Below are 12,438 nucleotides of genomic sequence, written 5' to 3'. Positions count from 1 at the left end.
GTTGCATTCTTATACACTAACAATGAAGCAACAGAAAGACAAATAAAGAAACTGATCCCATTCACAATTGCACCAAGAAGCATGAAATACCTAGGAATAAATCTAACCAAAGATGTAAAGGATCTGTATGCTGAAAACTATAGAAAGCTTATGAAGGAAATTGAAGAAGATTTACAGAAATGGAAAGACATTCCCTGCTCATGGATTGGAAAAATAAATATTGTCAAAATGTCAATACTACCCAAAGCTATCTACACATTCAATGCAATCCCAATCAAAATTGCACCTGCATTCTTCTCGAAACTAGAACAAGCAATCCTAAAATTCATATGGAACCACAAAAGGCCCCGAATAGCCAAAGGAACTTTGAAGAAGAAGACCAAAGCAGGAGGCATCACAATCCCAGACTTTAGCCTCTACTACAAAGCTGTCATCATCAAGACAGCATGGTATGGGCACCAAAACAGACACATAGACCAATGGAATAGAATAGAAACCCCAGAACTAGACCCACAAACGTATGGCCAACTCATCTTTGACAAAGCAGGAAAGAACATCCAATGGAAAAAAGACAGCCTCTTTAACAAATAGTGCTGGGAGAACTGGACAGCAACATGCAGAAGGTTGAAACTAGACCACTTTCTCACACCATTCACAAAAATAAACTCAAAATGGATAAAGGACCTAAATGTGAGACAGGAAACCATCAAAACCTTAGAGGAGAAAGCAGGAAAAGACCTCTCTGACCTCAGCCGTAGCAATCTCTTACTCGACACATCCCCAAAGGCAAGGGAATTAAAAGAAAAAGTGAATTACTGGGACCTTATGAAGATAAAAAGCTTCTGCACAGCAAAGGAAACAACCAACAAAACTAAAAGGCAACCAACGGAATGGGAAAAGATATTCGCAAATGACATATCAGACAAAGGGCTAGTATCCAAAATCTATAAAGAGCTCACCACACTCCACACCCGAAAAACAAATAATCCAGTGAAGAAATGGGCAGAAAACATCAATAGACACTTCTCTAAAGAAGACATCCGGATGGCCAACAGGCACATGAAAAGATGTTCAGCGTCGCTCCTTATCAGGGAAATACAAATCAAAACCACACTCAGATATCACCTCACGCCAGTCAGAGTGGCCAAAATGAACAAATCAGGAGACTATAGATGCTGGAGAGGATGTGGAGAAACAGGAACCCTCTTGCACTGTTGGTGGGAATGCAAACTGGTGCAGCCATTCTGGAAAGCAGTGTGGAGGTTCCTCAGAAAATTAAAAATAGACCTACCCTATGACCCAGCAATAGCACTGCTAGGAATTTACCCAAGGGATACAGGAGTACTGATGCATAGGGCCATTTGTACCCCAATGTTCATAGCAGCACTCTCAACAATAGCCAAATTATGGAAAGAGCCTAAATGTCCATCAACTGATGAATGGATAAAGAAATTGTGGTTTATATACACAATGGAATATTACGTGGCAATGAGAAAAAATGAAATATGGCCTTTTGTAGCAACGTGGATGGAACTGGAGAGTGTGATGCTAAGTGAAATAAGCCATACAGAGAAAGACAGATACCATATGGTTTCACTCTTATGTGGATCCTGAGAAACTTAACGGGAACCCATGGGGGAGGGGAAGAAAAAAAAAAAAAAGAGGTTAGAATGGGAGAGAGCCAAAGCATAAGAGACTGTTAAAAACTGAGAACAAACTGAGGGTTGATGGGGGGTGGGATGGAGGAGAGGGTGGGTGATGGGTATTGAGGAGGGCACCTTTTGGGATGAGCACTAGGTGTTGTATGGAAACCAATTTGTCAATAAATTTCATTAAAAAAAAAAGAAAGAAATTATTGAGACATGGATTTAAATTCCATTACTGCTCTTTTTTCCTTCATGTATAAAATGTGGAAAAGAACTTCCTCAGACTAGTGTTCTGGAAATTTAGAGCGACTGAGTACATTTTAAAAGCCTGGCATAAAATAAGTTACAGACTAGCTGTGTAAAAGTTGTCACTTTTCCATGATTTTTATTTCTCTTCTGTAATTCCTTGTCTATTTTCTAATTTGTTAGTATGCTTCAAGGAGAACTCAAGGTTGAATACTGTAATTATGTTACCTTTGTCTTGGGTTATTCTTCTGTATTCCTCTAACCCAGATATGTTTAAACTGGGACACACAAATGGACTTGTAGGGATCCATGGAACCCATGTGAAGTTTTAACTGTTTGTAGTATGTGTTTTATGCATTATTCTGGAGAGAGGGCCCATAGCCTTCCAAGGTGTCAATGACCCACAGAAGAATAGAATATTCAAAGTATTTTTTGCCCTCAATTTCAAGTATCACTTAATATTAGTTATTTCAATTTTTTTACTAGTTTTAGGATTTAGGCAGGGCAAGTATTAATACAATTAACAAAAGGTATAAACGTCATCTTTATTTTTGTTCTACCCACTTCCTGTGTCTACTTAGAAATATCAGGTTGATGTGAAAAACACCCAGGGTTGTTTTCCATTACCTCTGCTTTTGCCACATTAAGTCATCAGGAGCTATTACTTGGAATGTTATTATTGTTGCTGCTACCAATTGTCTTAAACTTTTTCCAAGCCATTTTGTTGTAAGCAGAAGCAGCATGAACTCATCCCGGTGTTCCCTGTAACAAGGCCCAGACCTTAGAGACATTGGGTTACTTGTTTGATTCTTAGAATCATAACCCATTCCAAACATAGATAGCAAAATAATTTTTTAAAGAGTGGCGTCTGAACTGTTACATAAAAGTTTTATTTGCTGGTTTTTAACAAATTTAATGGCCAAACAATGTGAAAATCACTGGAGATACCACAGTGAAGGAAACATGAAATCATTCCCTCACGACGCTTGCTTTCCAGGGCAAGAGTACATCAGTAAGTGCATAAATAAGTAAATGCTAAATCATGCCCCGAGGTGATAAGACATCATGAAAAATGAAGCAGAGCACTGGGCAGTGTGTCCAGAGTAAGGGGGTATTATCAGCATCACAATTTGAAATAGAGTGGTCATAGACGCCTCTGTGAAAAGGAATAGTTGAGCAAAGGTACACAGAAAGGGAGGGATACCTGCAGGAAGAAGTTTCTGGACAAAGAGGACACTGAGTGCAAAGACCTTGAGGAAGAGCACACCTGGGCGGGTTCCAGGAAAAGGGAGGTAGCAAATGTGATGAACCCAGGTGTGGGAGGAGGAGGAATGCAGAGATCAGAGAAGAAATGAAGTGAGCCCAGAGCTCACCTGTCAGCAGGTGAGCCTCCAACATGAGTGTGATGCACAGTCCTGCCTGATGAGCCTAAGGGTGACTCGTCCAGATGTGGCTTTTAAAGAAATTCAGAAAATGCCAAATGTTAGTTCTATAGGATATTTTATACTCTACCTACTTTTACCAAGTATCTGAGATAATTGAAGTAAACTGAAATTGGAGAAAGAGGAAGAACTTCATTCATGATCTCCTACTGCCCTTTGATTTTTAACAATTGTGCCTGGAACATAATAGACAGCCAGTAAATATTCATATTCTTACTAAGCTGCCAAAATGTGGACTTCTTAATTTAGTGACTGTTCTTTTCTTTGCTATTATACATGAGAATCTCTCAAGCGTTTTTTCCTCAACAGAATTATATTATACATGAGAATCTCTCAAGCGTTTTTTCCTCAACAGAATTCAGAAGACCGTGCCCTTTCATTCCTTGAGTAGGACTGTTGACAACAGAACCAAGACTTTCTAATAAACCACAAATTAAGTTGGAGTAATAGAGGTAGTTCAAACCATGGTATACACTGCAGAGGAAATAAATCAGGGGTGATGGGAAAGACAGATAAAGCAAGACAAGCATTTCTCCAAATTCATCTATAAAAGCTTACCTGCAAGACCAGGGCCCTGGCTGCCTTTGAGTCAACAGTCCCTGCAGCCCAGGAAGCTGCTGCAGGGCACCCTGATGGGCATCTGAGGCAGATCAAGCTGTGTGTCCAAGAATGGAATGGTAAACAGTGACAGACTGATGACAAATAAGCTCCAAAAGCTGCAAGTAATAAAATGGAAGCCTACTATAACAGTCCATTCAGTTGAATGTCATTAGTTTTCAAGGCAACTGTTGTTTTTAACTATTGAAGCAATGCATTTAAATTCATTTATTTGCACTGCCACCATTGTGTCTCCCAAGCCTTTGTGCAGAAGGAAGGCAGGAAAGGATAATTTTTTAAGACATTAAAACAAAAATGTTACGACTAAGTGCTTTACGTTTCTCAGTGTGAAAAAACCAAGCAACAAACAATGGGCCCATTTGATTTGGAATCTGCAGAATGTCACTTAGAACCTCCTGGGGAATATAGTGGAATATAAAACAAAACAGTGGACACATTTGTGAGATTTATGTCACATTTATAAATCTCTATCCCAGAGAGAGATCATAACTAAAGAAACATCTGTGTCCTATTTGATGGGACCTATTGCCAAAGATACACTGACTGTGTCTTTCCCTTTTTGAAAGGTCAAAATATTTTAACACTTTGAATAAAGATGCCCTAAATTGACATGGAGTACTGAAGGACATATGAGGGTGCCCCTTCTCCCTGGTCAGATGATTCCAGACATAGAAGAACACTTTTATAATGTATGCATCTCAACTTTTGGGACTTATCCTCCAAATGGAAGCAAGACAACACACCATGGAGGAAATTTCCCAGGGCACATCGGGACTAGTTTTCTTGTATGCCTACAAAAATAAGTCATGCCCTTTCAACTATTCTTGGCTGACTACTTTTAGCATCAAAGCTCCATCTAGGACCAGTCTTGGAGATCTGCTTTGGGTCTAAGAAGCACCCAGTCAGAGGTATCTGGGAAAAGCAGGCATTCTATAGCTTTCCCACAAGCATACACTATTTTCACAGCTCTACTATTTGTTCAGCCATTTTCTTTAAAATAAAGAAAAAAGGAAAGGAGTTATCAAATTCTCCATAAAATATAAAAACAGGCAGCTACTGAAAAGTCATGAAAATTTCAACTTGAAAATTCTTCAAACAACCCTGAAAGTTCCTAAGTCCCTGAAAACAAAACAAAAAAAAAAAATGAAAACCTGTAAGATAGGTTACACATTAGGGAATGATTCTGCAGCATTTCCTAACATGCTTCTTAGACAGTGGTCCTAGGAGATGGTCTGGAGTCTAAAAGCTCATGGGCAGCAGGTACAGTCTCTGCCAAAGGCTCAAACTTGTATTTCAGACATGCACAATTTATTTCCATTTATTCGCTTATTTTTTCATGGAAAAATGCTCACCGCATTTATCAGAAAGAATGAAGAAAGAACTAAAATAGTTTTAAAAAAGAAATCACAGAGGGATTTACTCAGGTATTCAAAAATACAGCAGAGCTACACTAACAGTGAAACAGCTGCCACAGTGAGGTACCTCCATGGTAGAAGAGAGAAAGCCCAGCAGCAGATCCAAGGGCATGTATATACTCAGTCTATCACAAAGGCAGCCTTCCAAGGTGAAGGGCCATCACCCACTAAGTAGTGCAGATATAGTGAAGTCTCCACGTTGGAGAGAAGTTAGCTCTTTATACCTTACAATGGTCCCACCATGAGTTCTATATTCATTCATTCATTCATTCCTCTCTCTCTCTCTCTCTCTCTCTCTCTCTCTCTCTCTCTCTCTCACACACACACACACACACACACATACACACATGCAGAACAGCAGGAAGAGGAGGAGAAGTATTTCTAGACAAAACACTAAGCGCCAAAACCATATAGTAATGCATCTAGAAAACTCTATTAAACTTCTCAAACAGTAAAAATAAAAAGTGACCGTTTAAAAACTTTTTGCAACATATGATTAGAAGTCATCTATAATATTGCAAGAGGTCTTACTGATTCATAAATAAAATCTGAATACTCCACTAGAAAAATGTGTAGAGGTTTATTTATTCCTTCATTCATTCAACATTTTTAAAGCATCTACAATACTCCACCTGGTATCCAAATTTGACAGCACAGGAAAAAGAAACACACATTAAAATGTGTGTGTGTGTGTGTGTGTGTGTGTGTGTACATACACACATATACACCAGTCAATTAAGTATTATGGAAAATAAAAATATAAGCCGGGCACTGGCATTAAGTTGAGAAACAGTTGTCAAAGGTAGTTAGAGAAGGCCTCTTCTACTACAGTCATTAACTAACAATGAAATCAAATGTTCCATTTATAAACACTTGGCTTGGCAACCTCTATCAAAGTACCAATGATATTTATTTCATAAACCTAAAACAAAAAATTCTAAAATTTATGTGGAACCACAAAATCCCTGAATAGCCAAAGCAATCTTGTGAAGAACAAAGATGAAGCTATCGTGCTAATTTCAAACTGTACTACAGAGCTGTAGCAATCAAAACAGTATGTAACTAGGACAGGAACAGACACGTATATTAATGGAACAGAATAGACAACCCAGAAATAAACTCAAGCTCATCCGGTCAATTAATCTGCAACAAAGATGACAAGAATATGAAACAGAGAAAACAAAGTCTCTTCAGTAAATACTGCTGGAAAACTGGACAACCACGTGCAAAAGAATCAAAGTGAACCACTTTCTTGCACCATGCACAATAATAAAATCAAAATGGATTAAATATCTAAGTGTAATACCTAAAACCATAAGACTCATGAAAGAAAACACAGGCAGTAATCTCATAGATATTGGTTTCAGCAATATTTTTTGGACCTGTCTCCTCAGGCAAGGGCAACAAAACCTAAAATAACTGATTAGGACTACATCAAACTAAAACTTTTGCACAGCAAAGGAAATCTTCAAAATGAAAAGGCAGGCTACTGAATGCAAGAATATATTTTCAAATGATATATCTGATGAATGGTGAATGTCCAAATTATAAGAAGAAAACTTCTACAAGTGAACACACACACAAAAAAAAACAAACAATCTGATTAAAAATGGGCAGAGGATCTCAATAGGCATTTTGCCAAGAAGACCTGCAGATAGCCAACACACAGGACAAGATGCTCATCACCCCAAATCAGGGAAATGCAAATCAAAACCACCATAAGACACCACTGCACACCTGTGAGAATGGCTAGTATCAAAAGACAAAAAGTAGCACATTTTGATGAGGATGTTGAAGAAAGGAAACCCTCATGCACTGATGGTAGGAAGGTAAATTGGTGCAGCCACTATGGAAAACAGTATGGAGGTTCCTCAAAAAGTTAATAGGAATACCATGTGATCCAGCAACTCCACTTCTGGGCATTTATCCAAAGAAAATGAACACACCAATCTGGAAATACATATGCACCCATGTTCCACTGCAGTATTATTTACCAAGGCCAAGATATGGAAGCGACATAATTGTCCATCAAGAGATGAATGGATAAAGAATATGTAGCAGGTATATACGTACATATATATATATATATACATATATATGTATATATATATATGTACACATATATATATGTACGTATATATACGTATAAAGACACACGCACACACACACACACACACACACACATATATATATACACAATTACAAAAAGATGAGATATTGCCATTTGCAACAAAGTACAGTGTTGCCATTTGCAAGAAAACCTAGAGGGTTTTATGCTAAATGAAGTAAGTCAAAGAAAGACAAATGAAATATTGCTCAGTCATAAAAAAGAGTGAAATCTTGCCATTTGTTACACATGGATGGACCTAGCAGGTATTACTCTAAGTCAAATAAGTCAAACAGAGAAAAACAAATAACATATGATTTCACTTATACATGTGGAATATAATCCTAAAGAAACCAAAACAACATAGAAACAGACTCGTAAATACAGTGAACAAACTGATGGTTACCAGAGGGGAGGTGGATGGAGGGATGGGTGAAATAGGTGATGGGGATTAAGAGATATAAACTTAGTTATCAAATAAGTCATGAGATGTTATGTAAAGAACTTGACAACTAAGGAAAAAAACAAAATATCTTTAATCCTAACATCCTGGTAGAGTTTTTTTTAAATATATATTCTTCTCTAGTCTTTTTTACATAGTTCTCATGATGCACATAAAATTTTGCTGATTACTTTTTTGGTAACCTAACACTTAATATTTCACATTTTCCTTTGTACCAGCAGAGCTATTATTTTATTGGGTAAATAAGATGCCAGTGAATGGATATACACTTCCTCCCTGTTGAATTTCTAGATCTGTGGTCAATGGGTAATGGCAAGGCTGACAGTTTTACTCCTAATATAAGCCCTTCATCAGCCACATTTCTTATGTAAAAACCAACAATAATCTAGCAAGAGTGGACAAAAATTTTGTTATAAAAGATTTTCCCCCACCAGTGACCATAGTCACACAAAATCCAATTCTATATTAACAAAATTTCATGAAACTTTAAATTTTCAAACCTTCTTTGGGGCATCTTTGTCAATTACAGACAAAATTTACAGACCACTGGAGAAATAGACCTTTTCCTTTTATGTCACAGTTTATAAGAATTATTGACATGAGCAGAAAACAACATAGTCAACATTTCTTTCCCTATTAATTAATGTTTGAAGATTCGCAGACAACACTGCTAACAATTTGAACAAATGTGTATTAGAACATTTACACAGCGTAGGAGGTTTACTATAGACTTAGCTCAAAGTTAAAAATAACGTCTCAGTTTATGGTATTTGCTAGCTTCTGTTTTAAGCATGTAATAGCTTTTTCTGAGCTACTAAAGGAAACCTATACTAGAGAGGATGTATTATCAAAGTAAAAAATTGTTTAAAAACTGAGAAAGTGTAATCACTGTTGACATAACATATTTCAGTAATTTTTCTTTCAAAAATTGTCCTTGACCAAACTACAGGTGCAATAGCATATTTGAAATTAATTTACTCTATCATTAGTCCTTTCAGCACACAAGCTGCAACCAGAAATATCAAAAGTGCTACAGGATGTTATCATTGAACTTAATTTTTTATTTTTAAATGTCTTAAAATTATTGTAGAGTTCTTATGGTAATAAAAAGGAAACAATCTTGGAGTTTTTTGCAAGATGGCGGCGTAGGAGGACGCTGGGCTCACCGCACGTCCTGCTGATCACTTAGATTCCATCTACACCTGCCTAAATAACCCAGAAAACCGCCAGAGGATTAGCAGAACGGAGTCGCCAGAGCCAAACGCAGACGAGAGGCCCACGGAAGAGGGTAGGAAGGGCGGCGAGGCGGTGCGCGCTCCACGGACTGGCGGGAGGGAGCCGGGGTGGAGGGGCAGCTTGCCGGCCAAGCAAAGCCCCCAAGTCTGGCTTGCAAAAGCGGAGGGGCCTGACGGACTGTGTTCCCACAACAAGCGCGACTTAGCATCTGGGAGGTCATAAGTTAACAGCTCTGCTCGGAGAGCGGGAAGGCTGCAGGACAAAGGGAGGGAGAGCTGCTGAGCCCCCTGACAACAGAGCTCAGTTTGGTGGGGAACAAAGGCGCTCGCCAGTGCCATCTCCCCCGCCCATCCCCCAGCCGAAATCCCAAAGGGAACCAGTTCCTGCCAGGGAACTTGCTCGCTCAGTGCAAACACCCAACTCTGCGCTTCGGCGGAGCCAAACCTCTGGCAGCGGATCTGACTCCCTCCCGCTGCCACAGGGCCCCTCCTGAAGTGGATCACCTAAGGAGAAGCGATCTAAGCCTGCCCCTCCTGCCCCCGAGCACCTTGCCTACCCACCCCAGCTAATACGCCAGATCCCCAGCATCACAAGCCTGGCAGGGTGCAAGTAGCCCAGACGAGCCACACCACCCCACAGTGAATCCCACCCCTAGGAGAGGGGAAGAGAAGGCACACACCAGTCTGACTGTGGCCCCAGCGGTGGGCTGGGGGCAGACATCAGGTCTGACTGCGGCCCGCCCACCAACTCCAGTTATATACCACAGCACAGGGGAAGTGCCCTGCAGGTCCTCACCATGCCAGGGACTAGCCAAAATGACCAAGCGGAAGAATTCCCCTCAGAAGAATCTCCAGGAAATAACAACAGCTAATGAGCTGATCAAAAAGGATTTAAATAATATAACAGAAATTGAATTTAGAATAATAGTCATAAAATTAATCGCTGGGCTTGAAAACAGTATACAGGACAGCAGAGAATCTCTTGCTACAGAGATCAAGGGCCTAAGGAACAGACACGAGGAGATGAAAAACACTTTAAACGAAATGCATAACAAAATGGAAACCACCACAGCTAGGCTTGAAGAGGCAGAGGAGAGAATAGGTGAACTAGAAGATAAAGTTATGGAAAAAGAGGAAGCTGAGAAAAAGAGAGATAAAAAAATCCAGGAGTATGAGGGGAAAATTAGAGAACTAAGTGATACACTAAAAAGAAATAATATACGCATAATTGGTATCCCAGAGGAGGAAGAGAGAGGGAAAGGTGCTGAAGGGGTACTTGAAGAAATAATAGCTGAGAACTTCCCTGAACTGGGAAGGAAAAAGGCATTGAAATCCAAGAGGCACAGAGAACTCCCTTCAGACGTAACTTGAATCGATCTTCTGCACGACATTTCATAGTGAAACTGGCAAAATACAAGGATAAAGAGAAAATTCTGAAAGCAGCAAGGGGTAAACGTGCCTTCACATATAAAGGGAGACCTATAAGACTGGTGACTGATCTCTCTTTTGAAACTTGGCAGGCCAGAAAGAATTGGCACGAGATTTTCAGGGTGCTAGACAGAAAAAATATGCAGCCAAGAATCCTTTATCCAGCAAGTCTGTCATTTAGAATAGAAGGAGAGATTAAGGTCTTCCCAAACAAACAAAAACTGAAGGAACTTGTCACCACTAAACCAGCCCTACAAGAGATCCTAAGGGGGACCCTGTGAGACAAAGTCCCAGAGACATCACTACAAGCATAAAACATACAGACATCACAATGACTCTAAACCCGTATCTTTCTATAATAACACTGAATGTAAATGGTTTAATGCGCCAACCAAAAGACATAGGGTATCAGAATGGATAAAAAAACAAGACCCATCTATTTGCTGTCTACAAGAGACTCATTTTAGACCTGAGGACATCTTTAGATTGAGAGTGAGGGGATGGAGAACTATTTATCATGCGACTGGAAGCCAAAAGAAAGCTGGAGTAGCCATACTTATATCAGACAAACTAGACTTTAAATTAAAGGCTGTAACAAGAGATGAAGAAGGACATAATATAATAGTTACAGGGTCTATCCATCAGGAAGAGCTAACAATTATAAATGTCTATGTGCCGAATACCGGAGCCCCCAAATATATAAAACAAATACTCATAAACATAAGCAACCTTATTGATAAGAATGTGGTAATTTCAGGGACTTTAACACCCCACTTACAGAAATGGATAGAGCATCTAGACACATGGTCAATAAAGAAACAAGGGCCCTGAATGAGACATTGGATCAGATGGACTTGACAGATATATTTAGAACTCTGCATCCCAAAGCAACAGAATATACTTTCTTCTCGAGTGCACATGGAACATTCTCCAAGATAGATCATATACTGGGTCACAAAACAGCCCTTCATAAGTATAAAAGAATTGAGATCATATCATGCACACTTTCAGACCACAATGCTATGAAGCTTGAAATCAACCACAGGAAAAAGTCTGGAAAACCTCCAAAAGCATGGAGGTTAAAGAACACCCTACTAACGAATGAGTGGGTCAACCAGGCAATTAGAGAAGAAATTAAAAAATATATGGAAACAAACGAAAACGAAAATACAACAATCCAAACGCTTTGGGACCCAGCAAAGGCAGTCCTGAGAGGAAAATACATTGCAATCCAGGCCTATCTCAAGAAACAAGAAAAATCCCAAATACAAAATCTAACAGCACACCTAAAGGAACTAGAAGCAGAACAGCAAAGGCAGCCTAAACCCAGCAGAAAAAGAGAAATAATAAAGATCGGAGCAGAAATAAACAATATAGAATCTAAAAAAATTGTAGAGCAGATCAATGAAACCAAGAGTTGGTTTTTTGAAAAAATAAACAAAATTAACAAACCTCTAGCCAGGCTTCTCAAAAAGAAAAGGGAGATGACCCAAATAGATAAAATCATGAATGAAAATGGAATTATTACAACCAATCCCTCAGAGATACAAACAATTATCAGGGAATACTATGAAAAATTATATGCCAACAAATTGGACAACCTGGAAGAAATGGACAAATTTCTGAACACCCACACTCTTCCAAAACTCAATCAGGAAGAAATAGAAAGCTTGAACAGACCCATAACCAGCGAAGAAATTGAATCGGTTATCAAAAATCTCCCAACAAATAAGAGTCCAGGACCAGATGGCTTCCCAGGGGAGTTCTACCAGACGTTTAAAGCAGAGATAATACCTATCCTTCTCAAGCTATTCCAAGAAATAGAAAGGGAAGGAAAA

This window comes from Prionailurus viverrinus, chromosome D1 (genome assembly GCF_022837055.1).
Source record: "Prionailurus viverrinus isolate Anna chromosome D1, UM_Priviv_1.0, whole genome shotgun sequence".
Taxonomy (NCBI): domain Eukaryota; kingdom Metazoa; phylum Chordata; class Mammalia; order Carnivora; family Felidae; genus Prionailurus; species Prionailurus viverrinus.
Note: the sequence above shows the minus strand (reverse complement) of the source record.